The sequence below is a fragment of the Macaca fascicularis genome, chromosome 17 (genome assembly GCF_037993035.2).
Source record: "Macaca fascicularis isolate 582-1 chromosome 17, T2T-MFA8v1.1".
In the NCBI taxonomy this organism is placed as follows: Eukaryota; Metazoa; Chordata; class Mammalia; order Primates; family Cercopithecidae; genus Macaca; species Macaca fascicularis.
This window is the reverse complement of record NC_088391.1, coordinates 72,059,448-72,083,460: the sequence shown is the minus strand read 5'-3', so window position 1 is coordinate 72,083,460 and position 24,013 is coordinate 72,059,448. Positions and strand designations below refer to the sequence as shown.

The 24,013-nt window shown below is 33.5% G+C and overlaps 1 long non-coding RNA gene across 1 annotated transcript in view; it reads right to left on the bottom strand.

Annotated features, from left to right (window-relative positions):
• The window catches only part of LOC123569812 (uncharacterized), an 85,341-nt gene that overhangs the window by 10,766 nt on the left and 50,562 nt on the right, over nt 1-24,013 (bottom strand). Inside the window, exon 4 of the long non-coding RNA XR_006693618.3 lies at nt 3,150-3,308. This is a non-coding gene — a long non-coding RNA (uncharacterized lncRNA). The remainder of the gene's footprint in view (nt 1-3,149; nt 3,309-24,013) is intronic.

Genomic DNA, 24,013 nt, shown 5'->3' with positions numbered 1-24,013 from the left:
TAGTGAGTCAAAAATCTGCAGTGTGCAGGATGGGCTGGCGGGCCCAAGATTTGAGTTTTTAAGTAAACTTTTTATACAACCCAATGAAAACTTGTAAACATATAAACTTCAGCTTTTGATTCAAGTGTCCAATGATAACGCCAAGGCTGGAGTGCTTAGGAAGTAAACATTCATTTAAGAAGTATTTCATTTAAGAAGTATTCCTTTAAGAAATATTTCAGACTGGGAACGGTGGCTCCGCCTGTAATCACAGCACTTTGGGTGGCCAAGGTGGGCGGATCATGAAGTCAGGAGTTTGAGACCAGCCTGGCCAATATGGTGAAATGCTGTCTCTACTAAAAATACAAATACTAGCCAGGCATTGTGGCGGGCACCTGTAGTCCCAGCTATTCAGGATTCTGAGGCAGGAGACTCGCTTGAACCCAGGAGGCAGAGGTTGCAGTGAGCCAAGATCGCGCCACTGCACTCCAGCGTGGGTGACAGAGTGAGACTACGTCTCACAAAAAAAAAAAAAAAAAAAAAAAAAAAAAAAAAAAAAAGAAGTATTTCACTTAAGAAGTATTCATTTAAGAAGTATTGAGTAAACATTCATTTAAGAAGTATTTCTTAGGTACTTCCTGAATACATCCTAGGCAAGGGGTTTGCGGTAAGCATGCTCTAGATTTTTCTCATTTCTCTCAATAAGTTAAATAGATTTCAGATTCAAAATTATTTAGGTTGATTGACTATTTCATGGGGGGATTCGATTTTATGAAGATCTAGAATGCTTTAAATTTTATGAGAAGTCCTCAGAAATGAATGCTTTATAATATGTATTCATTATTTTTATTATGGCTTATTAACCTTGATGTGTTTAGGGACATTACTGTGCTATTTTTAAGAGCAGGTGCTTTGGAGTAGCACCCTTAGGTTCTAAGCATTGTCCCAGGCACTTGACATGCAATGGTAAATATGACAAACACTGCCATGGGCCTCAAAACTATTTTCCAACCATTACAGGTGACTATAGTCCTAACCTTCTCTTTGTCCCGCAGAACTAAATCTCTCTATTATATATTTTAGCACCGAAACATACTTCAGGGCTGTTTTCTCTTCTGTGAATGTGCCTAACCACAATGCTAAACACAGAGTCTATTCAATAAAAATTGACTAGTTGAATTGAATTAGGCATGAGGTGCATTTTCAGTGAAAGGCTTCCAATAAAGAGCAGCACTTACTATTTTCTGCCAGAAACAATATGTGGCACTGGTTGAAAGAAAAGATAAAGTGGTGTATTTTCAGCTCGGATCACATATTTTCAGCTCGGATCAGTTAGTGGCAGTAATATTCTGTATGTAGTTTTTCCATATTTATTTCTCAGAATCATAAAAATAGGGTATTTTAACGCTGGACATTTCTCAGAGTTTGGTTATAGTTTTCTAAAGATGTTTTTAGAGGAGTATATGCTTTCTTGCTGTAACTCCTGTTTTGTGTTGACCTCGCACTATTGCAACAATACTTGCGTCTTTTTTTCACATTAGTCAAATTTTAAAAATATTCACGGTTTTCATACACGCAGTGTGTGTTTGTGTGCGTGTGTCTGTCTCTGTGGATTATGACAATGTTGCATGCATGTCTTAGCATTTTATATTAGCATTCTATTTAACAACATATAAAATTTTCTATGTCAATATGAGTATTAATAAACATGACTTTTAAATGATTCTGTAATATTTCATCATACAAAGTCACTATATAAACAGGCTCCAAATGATTCAAATTTAAGTTACCAATTCTGTCATCATCATAAAAGTGACCACCTAGGTAATGAATATTTGTGCTTCATTTCATTTTTTCTCTTCTCACATATCTCTTTCTTTTTATCTCTTATGTATAACAGCAATAATAAAATACAAATTCATAACCCATGTTTGAGTAATGGATATGCTATTTGCAGGTGATGAGAAGCCACATTGTTCTTCACTCTATTCTTTCAATTTCTGGATCAAAGACCACAATTCACAGTGGAAGAGATTTTGGCATCCAGATGGGATGGCAACCAGGCCACAGGAAATGTTTTCTGACAACTTAGAGATTCACTTTTTGGAAATACGCCATGACCATTGCCTAGGGATCTGAAAACATGAGATGGTATTCTCAAGGTAAAAGCAACTCAACTCAAAATGTTGCTTTTCACATAAGAGACAAAATGAAAATCAATTGCAGCTCTCTGTATAAAAAGAGAGCAAAGAATAACCATGCATGCTTCTGAAAGTTTTATCTTCTTGTAAGGATTAAAGTAAAAAAAAAGTATTTTCAAGGGTAACAATTAGTCTATATTTTGAGGTTCTAAAATCAATTTTTAACAAAGACTAGAAATAAAGAATTATATTGCCTCTAAGTGTAGATGAATCACACTTTATAAATACAGTAAGAATATTGAAGTTATTGGTACACTAAGAAAGTAATAAAATTAAATGTAACTGTGAATATCAATGTGTGTGTTAGTATATGAATTAAATAGCATTTAAACTTTCACCAAAGAAAGATGATAGATGATACATAGATAGATAGACACATAGATATAGACAGATAGATAGATAAAGATAGAGAGAGAGAGAGATAAATAGATCCTCAAAGGGAATTTTACTGAATGCTTGTGTAGCTTAATTATAAGTAAGTAAAAATAATTGAATCTTAGAGTACATTGAATTTTAAAGCTGGAAAAGTTTTTAAGAATGAAATAATTTAGTTCCTTTGCTTCACCAGTATGAAAACTGAATTTAAAAAAATAAAAATCAATTTAGCTGATGCTTAAGCAATTTAAAAAGAGTAAAAACTTTCTTTGTTTAAATGAATCATAATTAAAATAACTTTTGAGACAATTTATTGATTGAAAGCTGAATGAGAATCATTGGCAATGTAGACATTACAAAAATCACAGGTCAGGAAGAGTACTGGCTTTTCTTTTAGGCCTATCTGGAGAATGTATCTAGCAAGTAAATGTATATAAGGCATAAGAGTTTACCTGCATTACTAATATGATAAAGTTAAGTGAAATGTGAAGATTTCAGAGGGCAGCCATAAATGTCATCATAAGTAGAGTTAGAACACAGATTAGGAACAATTTAAACAGTTAGAAAAGCTAATGCAAAGGTCATGCTACTCACAAACCATGAGGACTTCAATTTTCATGACATTTTCTCTAAGGATGTGAAGTTCACAATCTCCAAAGGACCATTTAAGTTCTATCTCATAAAACTGGAAGGCTTTCTTTTTTCACAGTCAATGACCAACTAATAAGACAAGTGATTAGAGAGAAAGCAGTCCTAAGAAACAGAGCAAACATAATAAAATTACTTGGCATTCTTAATTTGGAAACTCTACTAATTTAATCAGATCCAGCAAGTTTGATGAATACAAATATTGGAGCCTGAAGGAGATATACTGAATATCAGAATACTAGATTAATTAAATATAATGAACAATAGAAAACAAACTAAAACATCAGGCTGAAGCTACAGGAGGCAAATTCCAGTTATTTATTTATTGTCTTGATCAGGTTATTTAATTTTTCTGAGTTAAAATTTTCATATTTTGTAAACTAAAATAAATATATATTTATTTCAAGATTCTTGGGCATTAAAGTAACAGCATATATAAAAGTTCTTATATAGTTAATACATACTTATACATTTTAAAAATCATAGCCTAAAATATAGGTTATAAAATATTGCATGTGATTTGGATAAACAATTGAAAATTAAATACATAATGGAAACAAAATAAATATATCACTTTCATGCTTACATATGTGCAGAGACAAGCTTGGCTGGGAAGACCCTAACTCAGCAGTGCTAGAGGAATTAAAGACACACACAGAAATATAAAGGTGTGGAGTGGGAAATCAGGGCTCTCACAGCCTTCAGAGCTGAGAGCCTCAAACAGAGATTTACTTACATATTTATTGACAGCAAGTCAGTGATACACATCATTTCTATAGATAATATATTAACTAAAAGTATTCCTTATGTGAAATAAAGGAATGGACTGAAATAAAGATGGGCTCTGGCTAGTTATCTACAGTAGGAGCATGTCCTTAATGCACAGATCACTCATGCTATTGTTTGTGGTTTAAGAACAACGTTAAGCGGTTTTCTGCCCTGGGTGGGCCAGGTGTCCCTTGCCCTCATTCCGGTAAATCCACAACCTTCCAGTGTAGGCGTTATGGCCACCACGAACATGTCACAGTGATGCAGAGATTTTGTTTATGGCCAGTTTTTGGGCCCATTTATGGCCAGATTTTGGGGGCCTATTCCCAACGCATATGTGAAATGAAGATGAGAACAGAGAATTGATATGGTTTGGCTGCATCTCTACCCAAATCTCATCTTTAATTGTTGCTCGCATAATCCTCATGTGTTGTGGGAGGGACCCAGCAGGAAGTAATTGAATCATGGGGGCAGGTGTTTCCCATTCTGTTCCCATGAGAGTGAATAATTCTCCTGGGATCTGATGGTTTTATAAAGGGCAGTTCCCCTGCCCATGTTCTCTTATCTGCTGCCATGTAAGATGTGCCTTTGCTCCTCCTTTGTCATCTGCCATGATTGTGAGGCCTAAAATATAGGTTGTACAATATTGCATGTGATTTGGATAAATAATTGAAAATTAAATACATAAGGGAGACAAAATAAATATATCCTCCCCAGCCATGTGGAACTGTGAGTTCATTAAACCTCTTCCCTTTATAATTACCCAGTCTCCAGTATGTCATTATTAGTAGCATTAGAACAGACTAATACAAGAATTTTTCTTAATGTAATCAGAATCAAATGCTAAATCTTAGCTATCTGAATATTTAAAGTAAAAGCCTTCTTATCTTATTTGTTGAAATGATGTCTTTACCATATAATTTTATTTTTATAATTTGACTAGATATATTAGCACATTGTATAGTATTTTTGCAAAATATGGCTTCATTTTCCATTTAGTAAGTCCCAGTCTTTCTTAATCAATAAGAACACTGGAATGAAGATAAGAATAAAGTAGAATTGCAATGCTACCTTTATACTTCCACAAAAGATGAAGAATAGTTCACATTTACATAAAATTATATTTTCATTGAATTAAGTTAAGAAGAGTTGAATAATATCTTCCCTCTGACATATGGGAGTACAACATTCCAGGCCAAAAGCATTGCATTTTAAGTAGTTGTCTCTGGAACGCCTGCTTTCCAATAATTAACTTGATTCTAGTGAGAAATACTTGCTTATCTCCCTCCCAATTAATAATTATTGCCCTTGTTTTATTTGCATGTCCCAGGTACTGAAAAACTGAAATGAAATATTTGACTCAGGAGGAAAATATTTAAAATAATTCCCTTGTTATAAGTTTTGGTGATGTTATTCTTTATATATCTCACACATTTATCATACTAGGACAGCTTTGACATTATTTCTTCTTATTAAGTTTAATACCACTGTCTTATTTACTAAATCTTTTGTTTATCTGTCATACTTTGTGCTTCTATATTTTGGGGTCTATATAGGAAACCAGGGAAGATATAGATGTTCCACATAAAAATCAAATTTACATATGATGCCATCAGCGAAATACCAAAAATGCTGCTTGGAAGCTGCAAATGCCATACAAATATTCTTATGGCAATGAGGCTAGAAATGGGGAAAAAGTGAGAGGCTTCCTCAGTTTCTAAGTGTCTTAATTGAGAATCGCCACCACCCTGTGTGTTTGCAGAGGAAATAGAGACTTTGTAAGCTTCTTCAATCTATTGCTTAAGAACATGTGGAGAAAGGGAATACTGGACATTTGGAAGAGCTCACAATAGTGTTGCTGAAACTCCATTTTAGACTGAGAACTGCTCTTAGACATATTTGTCCTGAAAGTTTGATGGGAACTTCTCTTGTTGAAAGTTGCGCTAAACTACCACAAGGGGTTTTTCTTAGAGTTCTTTCATCAGGGACCCTGTGACAAGTAATAAAAGCTGCAAAACAGAATGCCAAGCAATACTCTTAGGGTAAGATATGGTATGTTAAAGCCTGTTGGACTGTTTATAGGTTATTTGGTGAATGTAAATATATCAAACATTACTACACTTTTCTGTATGTGATCACTTAATTTTAAAAATATTGTACTTACTTGCTCCTTATCTCATTATATATGCCAATTTCAAAATATACCACATGAATGTATCCTGTTTTAACTGTAGAAAAGGGGAGAACTATTTTTCAACCAGACTGGCAAATACAACATAAATGTTTAAAATGTTTATCACAAAGGACATCTTTTACATTTAGAATACTACTCTGCCATCTAGGGGAAAACTAAGAATCCTAACACCCAGTGGGAGAAAAATTCAACTAGAATGAATTCTTCATACTTAGAATGCAAAATTATGCCAAGTAAATAGTGTAAAGGGCCGGACCCGGTGGTTTACGCCTGTAATCCCAGCACTTTGGGAGGCCGAGGCAGGCAGATCATGAGGTCAGGAGTTCGAGACCAGCCTGGTCAGCATAGTGAAACTCACTCTCTACTAAAAATACGAAAAATTAGCCTGGCATGGTGGCAGGCGCCTGTAGTCTCAGCTACTCAGGAGGCTGATGCAGGAGAATTGCTTGAACCCAGCAGGTGGAGGTTGCAGTGAGCCGAGATCGTGCCATTGCACTCCAGCCTGGCAACAGAGTAAGACTCCGTCTCAAAAAAAATTAAAAAAAAAAAAATATATATATATATACACACACACACACACACACGCATATATATACATATATAGTGTAAAGTCACCATCAACAGTAAGATTTTTTACTAACCTTGTTATTGTAGATCATAGAGGTAATAACAACAAAAAGACAATATTTACAAAAATAAATCGACACGTGTTTAGCAGCAAAACGAGTAAAATATGACTATATTGATCTTTGCTTCTTTTCGTTATACAGATGATACCTAATCTTCAAATAAATTGCATCTGAAAATTATTTGCTCTCTTTGTGTCTCATTTATAAAATTCTTTGGCCGCAAATGTAGTGTTGGAATGCAGTTTCTAACTGCTGATGCCTTTTTCTTTTTAGATGATTGACCTTTATGTTCAATGTCGTAAATATATTAAAGCCACTCTCCACACCTCCTTGCATATATAACAAGAGCAAAAGCACTGACTGTGCATTCACAGGTCACTTTCATAGAATGTTTAAATTTTTAAAAATATTTCTAATCCAGTATTGCTTTTTCTTAAGGAAGTGAAAGAGGTATTGCTTAAATAATTTTTCTGGGAATAGCAGTTTGCTGATTATATATGTATGTAATACGTCATCAAGAAATAGAGAGAATGTTACATATTATGTAATATATAATATAGCATATTATATAATATATAATCAAGAAATAGAAATCTCTCTCTCTCTCTCTATATATATATATATACAATCTATATATTGTTATGTAGTCCCCCTCTGTATATATATGGGTAACGATATATAGATTGTAATGCATCACTAACTTTTGTTGTTGTTGCCATTGCTGCTTCTTGCCTATGTTCAGCTTAGCACATTCCCTTTGTGTACAATCTGTGATTTCAGGCACAAAAATAAAGGAAGGTGCATGAAAAAGTCACTTTTCATTATTATGGAGCGAATTTCTGTTAGGCAACAAGAAAACTCTCAGTAGCTTGTACTGAACTCCTGCTGTCTTTTAAAAGGTCTTTATGCAAATTGGCATTTTTATGTAGGTTACTTTGTGAAGAGAAGCTAATTCGGCGAAGGTCAATTTATCTCAAAGCAAGTGTGAAATGTGTAGTTTGTTGAATTGATCTATTATTTCATTTAATGTTAAAATAAACCACAATTCAGTTCAGGTGAAATCCAAACTCTTAAAATGACCACAACTCATGAATAAAATAAAATATGTACTTTTCAAAATAGTTAGATAATGAGATCTATCCCGTCATCAGATAAATGACTTTTTTGGAAACTATTAACAAGAAAGAGTATATTATTGTTCTTTGATTCTTTTCACATAAAGAAAAATGTGGGCCAGGAGCGATGGCTCACGCCAGTAATTGCAGCACTTTGGGAGGCTGATGGGGGAGGATCAACTGAGGTCAGTAGTTCGAGACCACCCTGGCCAGCATGGTGAAACCTCGTCTCTATAAATATACAAAAATTAACTAGGTGTGGTGGCACCTGCCTGTAATCCCAGCTACTCAGGAGGTTGAGGTAGAATTGCTTGAACCCGGGACGGGGAGGTTGCAGTGAGCCGAGATCATGCCACTGAACTCCAGCCGGGGTGACAGAGTGAGACTTGGTCTCAAAAAAAAAAAAGAAAGTAAAATGTGTTTGCTTTTCTATTAGTATCTCAGTACAGTTTCATTGTGCCCTTCTGAATTATTAAGGCTTAATATCTAAAATGATCTTTTCTGTCTTTCTAAAAAGACTCTTTAAATGTAAAATAGAATACAGATGCAAGAAAACTATAAACAGCGTCACATGGCTTAGTAAATTATTATAAATTTTAATAAGGTAAAAACTACAAAATCCAAGAAATATAACAAAGTCACAAACATAGAGACTCCTCATGGGCTCAGATTCAGTCTCAAAACCACCCTTTCCCTCAAGATCAGCCGGCATCCTGACTCGTATATTAGTCCTTTCCTTTCATCTTATCCACATTTTATCCTCCAGGTGTGCTTCACAAATTACAATTTAGTCTTGCCAACTTTATTTTACTTTTATGTTTCAGTCTTTTTTAATCTACAGATTCCCTTCTGTCCTTTTTGTTTCCTTGTAACTTATCTGTTGAAAACCATGTGGTGTTTGACCTTTAGATTTTTTTGCAGTCTGGATTTTGCTGATCGCATACTCATTTCAGGATGTTCCTCTGTCATTTACACCTTTTGCAAATCGCCAGTTGGCCACAGAGAGTTTTCATCAGATTCGTTTTCAATTCCTTTGGCAAGACTATAGGTATTGTCTTGTCTTATCAAGAGGCATGTCTTGTGGTATAAACAGTGGTTGACCTTCCGTGACTAAATCAATTGCTGCCTAGTGAGTAGCAAATGGCAATAGTCAAATTAAAGGTAAAAATACGGTTCAACTACTGCCTGAGTCCACTTGGGCCACTATAACAAATAATCACAAACTAGAAATTTATTTCTCATAGTTCTGGAAGCTGGAATGTCCACGGCCAAGGCAGACTCAGTGTCTAATCAGAGCCCAGTTCCTGGCTTATAGACAGTGCCTTGTTTCTGTGTCCTTACATGGTGGAAGGGATGAGGAATGTCTCTCAGACCTCTTATAAGGGCATGAATCTTATTCACAAGGGGCCCAACCTATTACTTAATCATTGCCCAAAGGCCCCACCTCCTGAAACCATCCAACTTGGGAGTGAGGATTTCAAAACAGAGATTTTGGGGAGACAAGTATTCAGACCATAGCAACTACTATTTGGTTTCATAGTAATATAACTCCTTTGGAAGGACAGGATAAATCTTTTCCTTTTGTATCTTATTTTAAGGATAATGATTTGCTTCCCTATTATTTTCCTAAAATTGGCTAACTATTATTATTAAGAAATTATAACTTTAAACATATTTGATGAATCTAAGTTAGTCTTATATATCATCACTTTTGGAGCTCAAATTGTAAAATGTTTGACAGTGGCAGCCTCTTCAATATGACACCTGAGTCTTTTTGACATAACCCTTAGCTATCTAAAAAAGAAAAGGCATGTCTATTACTGGACACAAAGATTATTTATCTCAATTTTTATTGTTTATATACATAACATGTCTGTAATCCAATAAAGAAATACACATATACACTATGAATATAAATCATCCACATTAAATAGATATCAAAAGAAGAAGATACATAAAGGGCCCAAATGTTGGAATTACTAGGAAAAAAAATACTTATAAATAACTTTTGCATTGTAAAGAATCTAGTGGAAAAGGTATCAAATATGCATGACCAGATATAGAATATTATAATATACAGAAATGGAAACTCTAAAAATGAGATTAATGAAAACACATGCACGTATACACACACAAATAAACACACATGCATACATACGTGTAAGAAATGAAACTGTCCTCAGTGGGTTATCAGCAAATTGAACACAGCAGAGAAAAGAATCATTGAATTTGAAGACAATTAGTTAAAAGTTATTCCAACTGAAATTTTTTAAAAAGTTGGAAAAAGAAACAGAACAAATACAAACTGGTCTCAGAGAAATGAAAACTTATTGCCACACAAAATTCTGCTCATGAGGCCAGGCGCGGTGGCTCATGCCTGTAATCCCAGCACTTTGGGAGGCCCAGGTGGGCAGATCACCTGCAGTTAGGAGTTCAAGACCAATCTGACCAAATGGTGAAACTCCATCTCTACTAAAAATACAAAATTAGCTGGGCGTGGTGGCACATACCTTTAATCCCAGCTACTCAGGAGGCGGAGGCAGAGGTTGCAGTGAGCTGAGATTGTGACACTGCACTCCAGCCTGGCGACACAGCAAGACTCTGTCCCAAAATAAAAAAAAAAATAATAATACCCAAAGATACGTAGTAGCACACGATTAATACATGCAACAACTTGGATGGATCTCAAGAACATTATGCTGGGTGAACAAAAGTTAATCTTAAAAAGTTGTGTGGCTTCATTTGTATAACATTTTCAAAATAACAAAATCAGAGATATGGAGAACGTACTAGTGATTGATATGGATTAAGAAAGGGGTGAGAAGCAACTTTAAAAGAATAGCACAAAGTATTGCCTTGTCAATTTCCAACTTTTTAAATTTATTTTTGATAGCAATATATATATATATATTACTTTTTATTATTACTCCATTTTTACGCCTTTGTATTTCTTTATTTCTTCAATACATTTTAATATACTGTGCTGTACTTGTCATAGATTTTCTAGACTGAAATTTAATTCTCTTGTTTTTCTTCTTTATTTGGGAAGTGAAGTTTATGGATTTTCTTCTGTGGATTTTTCTAGATTGAATACACAGATTCTAGTATGTTGGACTATCTTTATTGCTATTTTCAATGTTTTGTAATTATGTATACTTGTGTCTCTCTTAGGCAGAAACATATATAAAGGCATGTTTTCTTTTTGCCATGTTGATGGGAGCTTTTTTTCCAGTTGTGTTTAATTTCTGATTTTATTGCATTTTGCTCCAATATTTTTATATGATTTTCATTTTTATAATTTATAGAATTATTTTAGTACAGCCTAAGATACAGTCAATAACAATATTATTTTTAATTTAGTTAAAAAGTCTATTCCCTAATAATAGAGGAGTTCAATATATGAGACTGTGTATATATGTGTGAATATATATATATATAGTGTATATGTGTATATATATATACACACTTTCTACATAAAAAGAGTATAAAATATTTTGTGATCCTCAAAACTATTAGGAGAGTGATATCAGCACTCTCCTACTAAAATAGGAGAGTGATCCATTAGTAATGAATGTTACATAGCATTTCATTCCATAAATGTATGAAATATTATATATCCATTATGCTGATAATTTATGAGTTTTCAATTTGGGACTGTGATGAATAGAGCTGGTAACAGCAGCTAACTAAAGGCCATTAAATGAACACATTTATGTGCCTCTGCTGGGTTTAAACCTAAAAATGGAATTTCTGTATCAGAGGGTATTCAGATGTTCATCTTTAACAGATACTGGCAAAGACTTTTTTAAGGTGTTTGTCCGATATTCTCTTTTCACCAATATTCTGTGACTTTTCTGATTGCTAAATGTTTTTGCCAGTATTTTGTATTTAATTAAAAATATTTTAACAACAATAGGTAATATATTGTCTCCTGTGAAATGCTTGTTCTTTTGTCTATTTCTGCTAGAATAATCTTTTTGAAATTGATTTATAATAAATCTTTATTTATATATTTACTAATATTTATAGTAATTTTTATATGCTATAGATAATAATACTTTGTTAAATATCTTTATTGTGAATATGTTTTCTCATATTTTGGGATACACGATTTCTTAAATGCAATGAAGTCTAATTTACTAGTTTCCAGGTTTTTATTTGAGTGCTCTCAGTGTCCTAGATAAAGATTTGTGCCTTTCTCTAAGGACATACAAATATCCTCCTGTGTATTCTTCTCACAACTTTATTGGTTACCTGTGTACATTTAGATCTACAATTAATATGGATTGATTATGTTTATCCTTGCAATTAAAGATCAAGAGAAAATTATTTTCTATACAGTTTTCCAATTCATTTGGCATTATACAGTAACAAAATCAGTCGTTCATCACTGTATATATGAGGATCTACTTCTGGACATAATATACTTTTTAAAACATTGATAGACTTTATTGTTTAGAGCTGTTTCAGGTTTGTAGACAAAAATTAGTGGAAACTACAGTAAGCTCCTCTGTGCTTCCCTCACCTAACACTCCTTCCACACAGCTTCCCTTATTATCAATATTTTGAAATACTATGGTACATTTCTTACAATCGATGAGAAAATATGATACATTACTATTAACGAAATTCCATAGTTTCCATTAGGGTTCACTCTTTGCATTGTACAAGCTATGGGCTTTGACAAAACCATAATGAGAAGTAACCACCATTAGAGTATCATAACCACCTATTTATCCCTCCCTCCCTTCCCACCAACCACTGGAAACCACAGCTCTTACTGTTTTTATTATCTTTTCCAGAAAGACATATAGTTAGAATCAGTCTAGTATGTAGCCTTTTCAGATTAGCTACTTTTATTTAATACTTGACAATATTTATATGAGTGTCCTCCATGTCTTTTTGTTACTCGATACTTCATTTTTTTATAACTGAATAATATTCCATTGCAAGGATTACCAGTCCATTTATCCATTCACCTACAAGATTACATCTTGGTTGCTTCCAAATTGTGGCAATTAAGAAAAAAATGCTATAACCATTAATGTGCAGGTTTTTGTGAGGACATATGTTTTAAGTAAATACTCATACCAAGAGTATGATTACTAGATCTTACCATAAGATGAGGTTTAGTTTTGTAAGAAAGTGCAAATTGTCTACCAAAGTGGCTGTACAATTTTAGTTTTCCACCAATAATAAATGAGTTTCTTTTGCTCTACGTTCTTTTGTTTAGTTGTATTAGGATTTTAAATCTCCTTAATTATAAGATTGGGAATTAATCAAACTATATGTTTTCTGGAAAAATAAACCTAGTAATATATGTTGATGATGAAAATAATACTCTGGGGTACAGTAAATGACATTTTGTATGGCAAAAGTTAGCGCTGGCCTTCAGTCCTGCTCTGATACAAAGCCAAATAATATAGCAATTCTAGTGTTAAAACTCTATGAGTTACCTCCTTTCAGATTGTTCTGTGAAAACCGAGCTAGATATTCCTTTTCACAGATGGTGTCACCGGCCTGTACCCTATATGGCGATACGTGAAACAACTCCTTTCACTACGCTTGCAGATGATCAAGGACATCCGGCCTTACATCTAAATAGGAGGACCTAGAGTAGTTTACATTGAGGTCATGAAACAGCTGGGGAAGTCTCTTATGTGTGCCTCTCCTGAGCATTTAATTAACTGTCTGCGGTATCTGTAACCTCTTCAAAACAGTCTGCATAGTCATTTGGATAAACATTTAAACTATTCTACATTTATTAGTATTCTAATAAATAATTACAGCTACCACTGAATCTACAACATACGTTTACTGGCACATAAAACAAATTGCAAAGTGTGATTGCTTATATATTCTTCTGAATAATATGAAAGAACCACTTAGAAACTATAGCACTTCACACCTATATGGTCAACTGTGTATACCTTAAAGGGTTTTCACATGGGATTTAGATTAAACATACCTGCACATGTGCATTAAATATAATAAATATAATAGGTATTATGTATAAGTATTTCATATGAATATTTTTGGATATTCATGTTTATAAACTGTTACATTTGAAGTAAAATTCACTCCATACAGCTATGAAAAAATGTGTATTAAAAATAAAGTATCTCAACTAGTTTCCTTTTTTAAAGCAGAATTCAAAGAAAATAATGTCCAATTCTGCCTATACTGATAGATGACATTAATGAGATAGTGCGTTTATTGTGCTATTCTCAGTGTCTGCAACTTCACTATAACATAAGGAGAAATTACCCAATCTTTTTTCATAAGGATGACAACTTGCACTTTGGCAAATAATGACTAAAATGACTTTGTACAAATATTTTTCATCCATAAGCCTTTTTCTCAAAGTTATTGGGATTTAAATTAATCATTATTATGTTTTTATAATGTCACCTTTTAAGGAACTCAAGATTGATAGGTATAATTTGAAGGGCAGTGCGCCCCAAACATCTAAATACCCACTGCACATATCATGCTGACTGATATCTCACTATTAAAGATTTATTCCACTGGGATAGAGTTTTAAGAAATTTACATATTCAAAATATCCAAAGAAGAGGTAAATTTAAAAATTTGAAAGCTCACAGTAAGTCTCTATTTTTACCAGTGGCTACCTGATCAGGCAGGAACTAGACAAAAGCTAGGTGAAAACAAGTTAGAGAGAAAGGGATAAGAGACAGCAGAAGCACTCACTTTCTATAGGGTCAGGAGAGGGTGCCAGAGCTCCACTGCTTATACTTTACATATGTAGGGACAGCCAATCTTGTATACATACTCACGAATCTGAGAGTATAACAACATTTTGCCCACCTAACTCTTAACATTGATAAAGCATGGCTTCCTCTAAATTATTATCTCTTCAAATTTAAGTGTCTTGGTTTTATTTTGGAGCATCCTCTGCCAAAAGCAGATATTAATTCTATGACACTTAATATGTAAAAAAGCTTAATGCACAACGGTCAAGGGCATTGGAAATACACAGATGTAGATTTCATTTCTAGCTCCATCAAATGCAATGTGTGACACCATATTGACTTCAATTTCCTGGTTTCCAAATATAGAGAACAAAGACAATAACACTAGGTTGAATTGCTTGCAACTAATGTTTACAGTTTATGCATATAACATACTATTTCTCACACTGAAACGTTTGATAACATTTTAAATATTCATAATTGTTTTATCCAATGTAAAATATTTATAATAGTTTCTCTCCTTACCTCAAGTTTATTGTAAAGATTTAATTAAATAAGCTATGAATTATGATGTCTGGTAAAATGTAAGATGCATATAAATGGGGTAAGTGTGTGTGCTAAACTAATACTACTGTCCTTTCATTAACTTAGGAGCACTGGACAATTAGACTATTTTATTAGACTTTGTTTATTTTATAGAGTATTGTAGGACAGTGCTTCTCTGAAGAACAGACATAATCTCTGCATTAATGAGAAATCTATAGTAGGAAGCAGTCATAAGCTTTTGGTTTTATTTTGGTTTTGTTTTGGTTTTTTGCTTTTATTACCTTTAGGACATGCTTCCTCAGTGCTCGAACTCCAAACTGAGTTAGTGTTAATGCATGGATTTGCGTCTTCCTTTCTATATTCGGGTAAATGTGGCTCTCACTGCCTCTATATTACAACATGTAAGATAAGTTTATGTGTAATGTGTTTTGAAATTATTCACAAAAATTGATTATCCCATCCTTTATATTCTATAAGTTTTAATATGGTATTTCCTTTTGCAATAATTGGCCCATGAGTCTTTTAAATAAACTTTTGCATAATTACAGCAACAGAAATACTATGAATTTTATAGAACATGCCATGCCATGGTCTTTTTATATTTATTTATTTATTTTTTATAAACAAGGTCGTATTTTGCCACACAGGCTGAAGTGCAGTGGCACGATCAAAACTCACTACAACTTCCTAGATCTCCTGGGCTCAAGTGATTCTCTCATTTCCACTTTCTAGGTAACTGGGACTAGAGGCATGTGCTACCAGTCCCAGCAAGTTTTTATTTTTTTAAAAAATTTTTTGTAGAGACAATAATTTCACCATGTTGCCCAAACTGATCTCAAGTCTCTGGGCTTAAAAAATCTGCCTGCCTCCACCTCCCAAACTGCTGGAATTATAGGTGTGAACCACTCATTGCACCCAGCCCGTGCCATGATCTTTAAATATCAATTGGCTGCATTCTCTGCACTAGAGTAAAAATATATATACAATTTTAAAAGGCTTAAGCTGCTATAACCCAAGAAGACCACGGTGCTTTTAAAGATACTTAATCAAAGGTCAAGAATAAGAAATGTTGAATGAAAGAAAAATTTATAATCACTTTTTTAATGTAAAATAATTTTTATGTTATTTAATCATTAAAGAAGAATTGTGGTTTTGATAGTTTAAAGGTTACAATCTTGTGGTTATAATTATCATAATTACCTAACCTTATGTATGTTAGGCAAACTTTAATGAAATTCATTTTGTCACAAATTCTTTACTGAATAAACTAATTTATTAAAAAAAATAAGGAACTTAGAAATTCCCAAGTAATCTTAGTTAATACAACTAAAAGATGGCCATATGGCATGGCTGCAATAGTCATAACCGTTTTCAAAAACTCAGTTATTTTCTAGATGGAACTGTGGCCTTAGATACAATTTCAGATCTATATTTAGCTAAAATGTTGCAAAATTGGGTAAGGACATATTCCTACACTTCTAAAGCAGGCTTTTGGCCATTTGCCTACTTTATTAGACTGTATTTATTGAGTCAGAGAACATACTAGAATTAACGGCTAGAATTCAGAGTTTTGGAAGTCAAATATATGTTGTAGCAGGGAGAAATATTTCTGCCTTTGATCTGTGACCAATAAATCACAAGCCAGCGCCCATCTTCAGATGAAATAGAATATTTGGCCACAGTCACTTTGATATCACTCTTACTAAAGTGTCATCACACCAGCCCTGTCAAGTACTTAATTACAGAATTGCTTTTACCGGGAAATACACACAGTTGATATTTTTCACCATATTCATCTCAAGCCTTACCACCTTTTAAGGAAACTCTTAATGTCTACATTTTTATTAATTTGTGTAATTTAATTTCGAAGTTTTTTAATTTGGAAAAAACATTCATCGTATTTTAGGACTGTGAGAATTGAATTTTGAGTATAAATCAGAGCAATCTGTTTTGGAGAGCAATTTGGTAATATTTTGAATTTTGCTATCAGACAACATAAAATTTCACATGCACACACATACACTAATATATGAACAAATATTTTTCCAGTCCCTTTGCCTGATCAACAATTAATCATTTTGTTATGAAGATGCATATCCTCTTTTATGTAGAAGAAAGCTTCTTCTATTATTTAATTGATTATTCTTCTCCTTTTTATCTTCAATTTTTTCTGTATTTCCTAATTCATGTATATCAGACCTACTTCCATTCTCCAGCTTGATCCTCTTGTAACTGATCTTTTTGCAAAATCATATTTTTTCTAAATTTAATAAAATATGGCTGGGCACGGTGGCTCATGCCTGTAATCCCAGCACTTTGGGAGACTGAGGCAGGCGGATCACCTGAGGTCGGGAGTTCGAGACATGGAGAAACCCCGTCTCTACTAAAAGTACAAAATTAGCTGGGGTGGTGGCCCACACCTGTAATCCTAGCTACTCGGGAGGCTGAGGCAGGAGAATCGCTTGAACCGGGGAGGTGGAATTTGCGGTGAGCTGAGACTGGGGCATTCCACTCCAGCCTGGGCAACAAGAACAAAAATCCATCGCAAAAAAAAGAAAAAAAAAAAAAAAAGAAAAAGAAAAAATCTTGATCTCGATTTCTCTACTGTTTAATCTTACAATCATTGCCCCCTTGATAGTATTTTATTTTAATATGCTATTTTTGTTTGTCACTTGAAAGCATATTCTCTAAACTCAATTTGTTTTCTTCATATTGATGACATTTGTTTTCAAATATTGTAGGCACTATGTACAACATACTGTAAGGAGACAGGATGCCTTTTACAAATTACCATATTCTTTTCAAAATTCTAAAATAATCCTTTTTTTTTTTCCAACCATGGAGTCATTTAATGTGCCTAATGATATTTCTGTATTCTCTCTTTTAATACATTCTTTTTGGAAGTTTAAATGTGTTCTGTCAGATATATTGCAGACCCTTCTTCAAATACCTGTATGACAGATAAAGGGAGAAGGAAGAAATTTGTGTTGACTCTGATTTTTTTTTTTTTTTTTTTTTTTTTGTATTCTGCTGATCCAGTTTGCCATAATGCGTGCAGGCTTAGTTAATCATGTGGGCAGCTGTAAACTAGGCCGGGGGCCTGAACTTTGTTGAGTTGTTCCAGGCAGGAACTCTGGTAACTGTAGATTCTGAGTCATGCTTAGGGGCACCTGCTCCCCTGTAACCACCACACTTACTAGCTTGACAGCATCCTCAGTTTTTGCCAGATTGGGAGCTTAACAAGGATCAATGCCAAGTCAGAATTCTACTGGAATGAACTGCCAGGCAGGGCAAGTAGAGTAGGGCACAAGACACCGTTGCTCAAGGTTTTGTTTGCTTTGCTCTGTGTTTCGGTACTAGCTCAAAGATAGTTGGTGCACAGTTCCTCTTTTCTAAAAGATACAATTGCCCTTTTACAAACCCCACTACAATGCCTACATTTTACTCGGGCCACATTTCATGCCAAGTGTTGGTTAGAGATGAGTTTTGTGCCCAGGACATCACGGAGGTAGCCCTGTCACCATTTTCTGAACAGCTCAGCTTGTTCCTACCAACAATCCCATTGCTTCATCTTGATCTAAGCTTCTGCTAATCAAACTCTGGGAGTTTTCTAGTGCTTTTGGATAATTTCATTTACTGTTTAAAAGCAAAATGAAACATAACACATATAACAAATATTTTCTTTGTATTGGTAGCTCATATCTATTCAGATCCTGTATAGATATCTCTAGTGCATTGTTGGCACTCTTCTGATTTAGGATTTTTATCCTTTTTATTCTTTTGAAAAATTGCCCTTTATTATTACAGACATGATTTTGAAACAATGGAAATCTAAGAAGAAATTGCTCATTAATGTCTTCCAAAATAAAATTTCTGTTTTAATTTGGTCATAAGATCTTCCAGACCATGTCTTTGAATAATCAATTTTGACATATTTATATACCCACATATATAAAATACTTAGGTATAATATTATGTGTTATCTCTCAAATATGCATAGCTATCTATACATACAGCCCTTTGTTTTTCTTCCCTCACATCATCCCTCATCCCCTGTCCTACCCACTACAGGGAGGCAAGATTAGCACTTTGGAGGTGGGGCCTTGTGGGAGGTGATTAAATCATGGGGACAGAATTCTCCCGTTTTTAAGTTCTTTGAAAATTCTCCAAAGAATTTTCAAATTCTTTGAAATTCTCCAAAGAATTTTCAAATTCTTTGAAATTAATTGAAATGATGAGATGAAGGAAGAGAAGAAGGGGGAGGGAGAACAGAGGTGAAAATTAAATCAGGTCAAAGTCTAAAACGGCACTGCGGTTTTGGAAAAAACTCAGGCATTGTCTGGCTTATTCAATTTCTGTTCTTTGTATTGCTTTTTCAGTGGATAAAATGTTATCACCAGCTCACCTCAGCATCTTCCAAACATACCATCATTTTTTTTCTTCCTTTTCTAGTTTTCTTCTTAAAAACAAATATTATTAGGGTTTTTATTTTATAGAAATGCCTACTTTATTTAAGAAATATCTGTGAATACATTATAACATATGAGTCACTAGCTTTACATCTATCTAGGTTCATAAATATTTTCAACTTACGTTTGTATTTTCTAATGCTTATAGTTCGTACAGTTACTTTTGGATTTCCAGAATGCTTTTGGTAATTTATTTGAAAAGCAGTGTCTTATAGAAATAAGGAAACACCCCCAGATGGATTGAAGAAGCGAATGTTAAAATGAACATTTGTCACATGGAACTGACTTCTTTAGTAGGCAAAGGCTGTGATGGCTGTACAATATTCCCCTTACTCTTTACTTCTATTTCCAAGTACTTAAATATCCTTAAAAAATATAAAGCTTTACTGGAAGGTGTGAAAATGTAATATGATTTGGATCTGTGTCCCCATCCAAATCTCATGTTGAGTTGTAATCCTCAGTGTCGGAGGTGGGGCCTGGTGGGAGGTGATTTTATCACAGGGATGGAGTCCCCAAGAATGGTTTAGCACCATTCCCCTAGTGCTATTCTCCTGACAGAGTTCTCACAAGATCTGGTTGTTTAAAAGTGTGTAGCACCTCCCTACTTCTCTCTCTTCTTCCTGCTCTGGTCATGTAAGACATGCCTGCTCTTCCTTCGCCTTCTTCCATGACTTTAAGTTTCCTGAGGCCTTCCCAGAAACCAAGCAGATGCCAGAATCACACTTCCTGTACAGCCTGTGGAACCATGAGCCAATTAAACTTCTTTTCTTTATAAATTACTCAGTCTCAGGTATTTATAGCAACGTGAGAATGGACTAATATATAATTCTATCAGAAATATCCTGCCTTACCTGTGCCTAATTTTGACCTTGATGGCTTTTGATTCACTTGAACAGAGTTCGTTATTGTGCTACTTCAGCACATAAGAGATGCTATTGTTCCTTCCTGTTATAGACCTATGATAAAGATTTCTCTGAAGCAAATGCACTTTTCCAGGAGTAATATTTAGCATAGTGTCCTCTCCTCCCCACCTGTAGAATATTCTTTATACAAGAATATCAAAAAAGTAGTATATCAGAAAAGATTATCAAGTATCATAGCTTTATGTTCAAAGTTATGTTTTAAGTCCAATAGATTAAGAAAGATATATTATCACTTCTTCTCTGAGCAAATCAAAGGAAGAAATATTTTATAGTTATTAAAATCACTATTTCTCTCTCTGTGTTGCTCTCTTTCTATTTCAGCCTTTCCCTCACTTTTATTCCTCTTTTAAGCCTGTTTTAATAATATTTAAGTAACTGCTTTGTCCTAGATAATGAAACTTGTCTAATATAGAAATTTTTGGAATGACTCATTTACTGTATTGGTTCACCTTGTGTGACAAGTATACTGAAGAGTTCATAAAGAATGACAACATGGTGAATTGCTCTAATTGAATCAATGATCTAAATAGCCTTTTATATCTTAAATAACTCTGTTTAGCTCAAGCCATTAAAGTGACAATAATTTTAAGGGATATGCTATTGAAAATTGCTGTTCTCTTCAATATATTAAATCTTAACTTCAGGCCTAGAACTCTATTAATGAAAATATAATTTCAGCCTTACCAACGCATTCATGAAAGTAAATTGATCTTTATACAGTGTATTGAAAAAAATAATGGCATTTTTTTCTTACAAATGAAAGCTGTAGGGATGTTTGGAATTGAATTGTTTGTTTATTTCTTTTTTGCTACTGCATTATGAAAAAAATGGTCCACAAATGCTAAAAAAACAAAAATCTAGTTTGGTGTACCTTGTTTCAGTAGTCTAAAAAAATTTATCAAACTTAATTGGAGATAACATTGGGATTAAAAACTAGCATGGCTTAACTTTATTTTTAGTTAAGTATCTGGTATTTGTTCTTGGGGCATTACCTAACTACCTTTATATAAGTTAGGTATGCAGTACATAAGACATTTGTTAAAATTATAGATTCATGGAGCACACGTGCAGGTTCATTACATAGATGTGTTGCATAATGCTGGGATTTGGGCTTCTACTGAACCTGCTGCCCAAATAGTGAACATTGGATCCAGTAGGTAGTTTTTCAACCCTTGCCCCACTCCCTCTCTCTTCCCTTTTGAAGTCCCCAGTATCTATTGTTTCTGCCTTTATGTCTATGAGCAACACAAAAATCTTAGGACCCTTTTTTGCAAATGACTGAAAATTTTATCAAAAGTGCCTTAAATAAGATGGAAATTTATTACCACGAAATTGAAATATTCAGCTCGTATTAATTTCAAGCACAGATAAACAGGAATATTACAATTAGTAATTATTTTGTCTTTTTTATTCATCAGTTTAAAGTCTACATTTCATCTTTTTTTTCAGTATATTCAGTTACACAACCATCATCACTACCTAATTTTAGTATAATTTCATCACTACAGAAGGAAACCCCATACTCATTATGAATTACTCCTCAGTCCCCACTTCTCCAGTCATAGGCAGCCAGTAGTGTACTTTCTGTCTCAATGGATTAGTCTAGTCTAGATTTTACTATAAATGGTATCATATAGTACGTGGTCTTTTGTGATTGGTTTCTTTTACTTAGCATAATGTTCTTCAGGTATAACCATGTTGTCATATGTATCAGTATTTGATTCCTTTTTATATCCAAATAACATTTGTGGTATACTACAGTGTATATGGATATGCAACATATGTTAATCCTTTCTTCAGTTGACGCATATTTAAGTTGCTTCTATTTTGGGATTCTAAGGGGGCAGTCTTTTCACTTTCCAGATGGTGTTCTTAAAATGCAAAATTTTGTTATGTATTTGTCATGTACAACATGACAGTTTAAAGTACGTATATATTATATAATAGTTTAATCTAGCTAATTAATAATGTTTGGCCTTAGCTGGTTATAGTTTTGGGATAATAATGCTTAACATCTACTGTCTATGCATTTTTCAAGAACACAAGATATCATCATTAACTTTAGTCACCATACAGCCACCTTGTGCAAATCATCTCTTGAACTTATTTCTTCTAACTGTAATTACGTATCCGTGGATCTACATCATCTAGTCACTCAATCCCTGCCAACAACCTCAACCTCTGGTGACCACAGTTTTACTCTCTACTTCTATGACATCAACATTTTTAGATTCCACATTTCAATGAGCTCATGTGGAATCTGTCAATCTGTGCCTAGCTGAGTTCAATTAGCATAATGTCTTCCATGTTTTTCCATGTTGTTACAAATGATTATGATGAAATCTAAAGTATTTATATATTTTCTTTGGTTACTTGTACTTTGGATGTCATATATAGAAAATCATTGTATAACCCAAGCTCACAGATTTGCTCCTATGTTTTCTTTTGATTTGTATAGTTTTACCTCTCACATTTAGGTCAATGGTCAGTTTTAAGTTCATTTTCATACATAGTGTGAGGTAGGAGTCCAACTTCATTTTTTTTTTTTTTTTTTGCATGGATAACCAATTATTTCAGCCACATGGTTAAAAGACTATTACTCTACCACTTGAGTTGCCTTGGTACCCTTGTCAAAAATACTTTTATTATGAACATAATGGTTTATTTTTTGATGCCATTTCTTTTCCATTGATGTAAATATCTCTTCCGCTCTAGTACCATACAGTCCTTATTACTGAAAATGTTTTACTAAGTTATGACATTAGGAGAAATATCTTCTACTTTTGTTCTAATTTTAAAGATTGTTTAAAATATTCTGCATCCTTTACATTTCTGTAAAAAATTTAGTATTAGCTTCTAACATTCCACAGACATAAAAAATGAGAATTTCTTGAGATTGTTTGAATCCACAATATGATTAGTTTGTGGAGTATTTCAATTTTAATGATATTAAGTTGACCAATCACTGAACATAGAATTGCTTTATGTTTGTTTAGATATTGTCTCACCTTCAACAATATTTTGTAATTTTCAGTGCACAAGCCCTGAATTTCTTTTGCTAAATCTATTTCTGTTTTATTTATTTTTTGATACTATAGGAAATGGAATTGTTTTCTTCACATAATTTTTATATTCTTCACTATTAGTATAGGGAATTACTATTGTTTTTGTATGCTAATTATGTATTCTGTTGTCTTACTGAATTTATTAGTCATATTAGACATAATCAGCTGTGGGCGTGTTTGCTTATGCTTGTGTGTGTATTTCTTAGGATTTTATATATAGAAGGTCATCTTATTTATAAGTAGAGATAAATCATGACCTCTTCCTTTCCAAAATGAATTTCATTTTTTAAAAATTTTTATTATCTATTTTATTATTTTTAATTTTATGTGTACATAATAAGCATATATACTAATGGGGTAAATAAGATATTTTGATACAGACATGCAA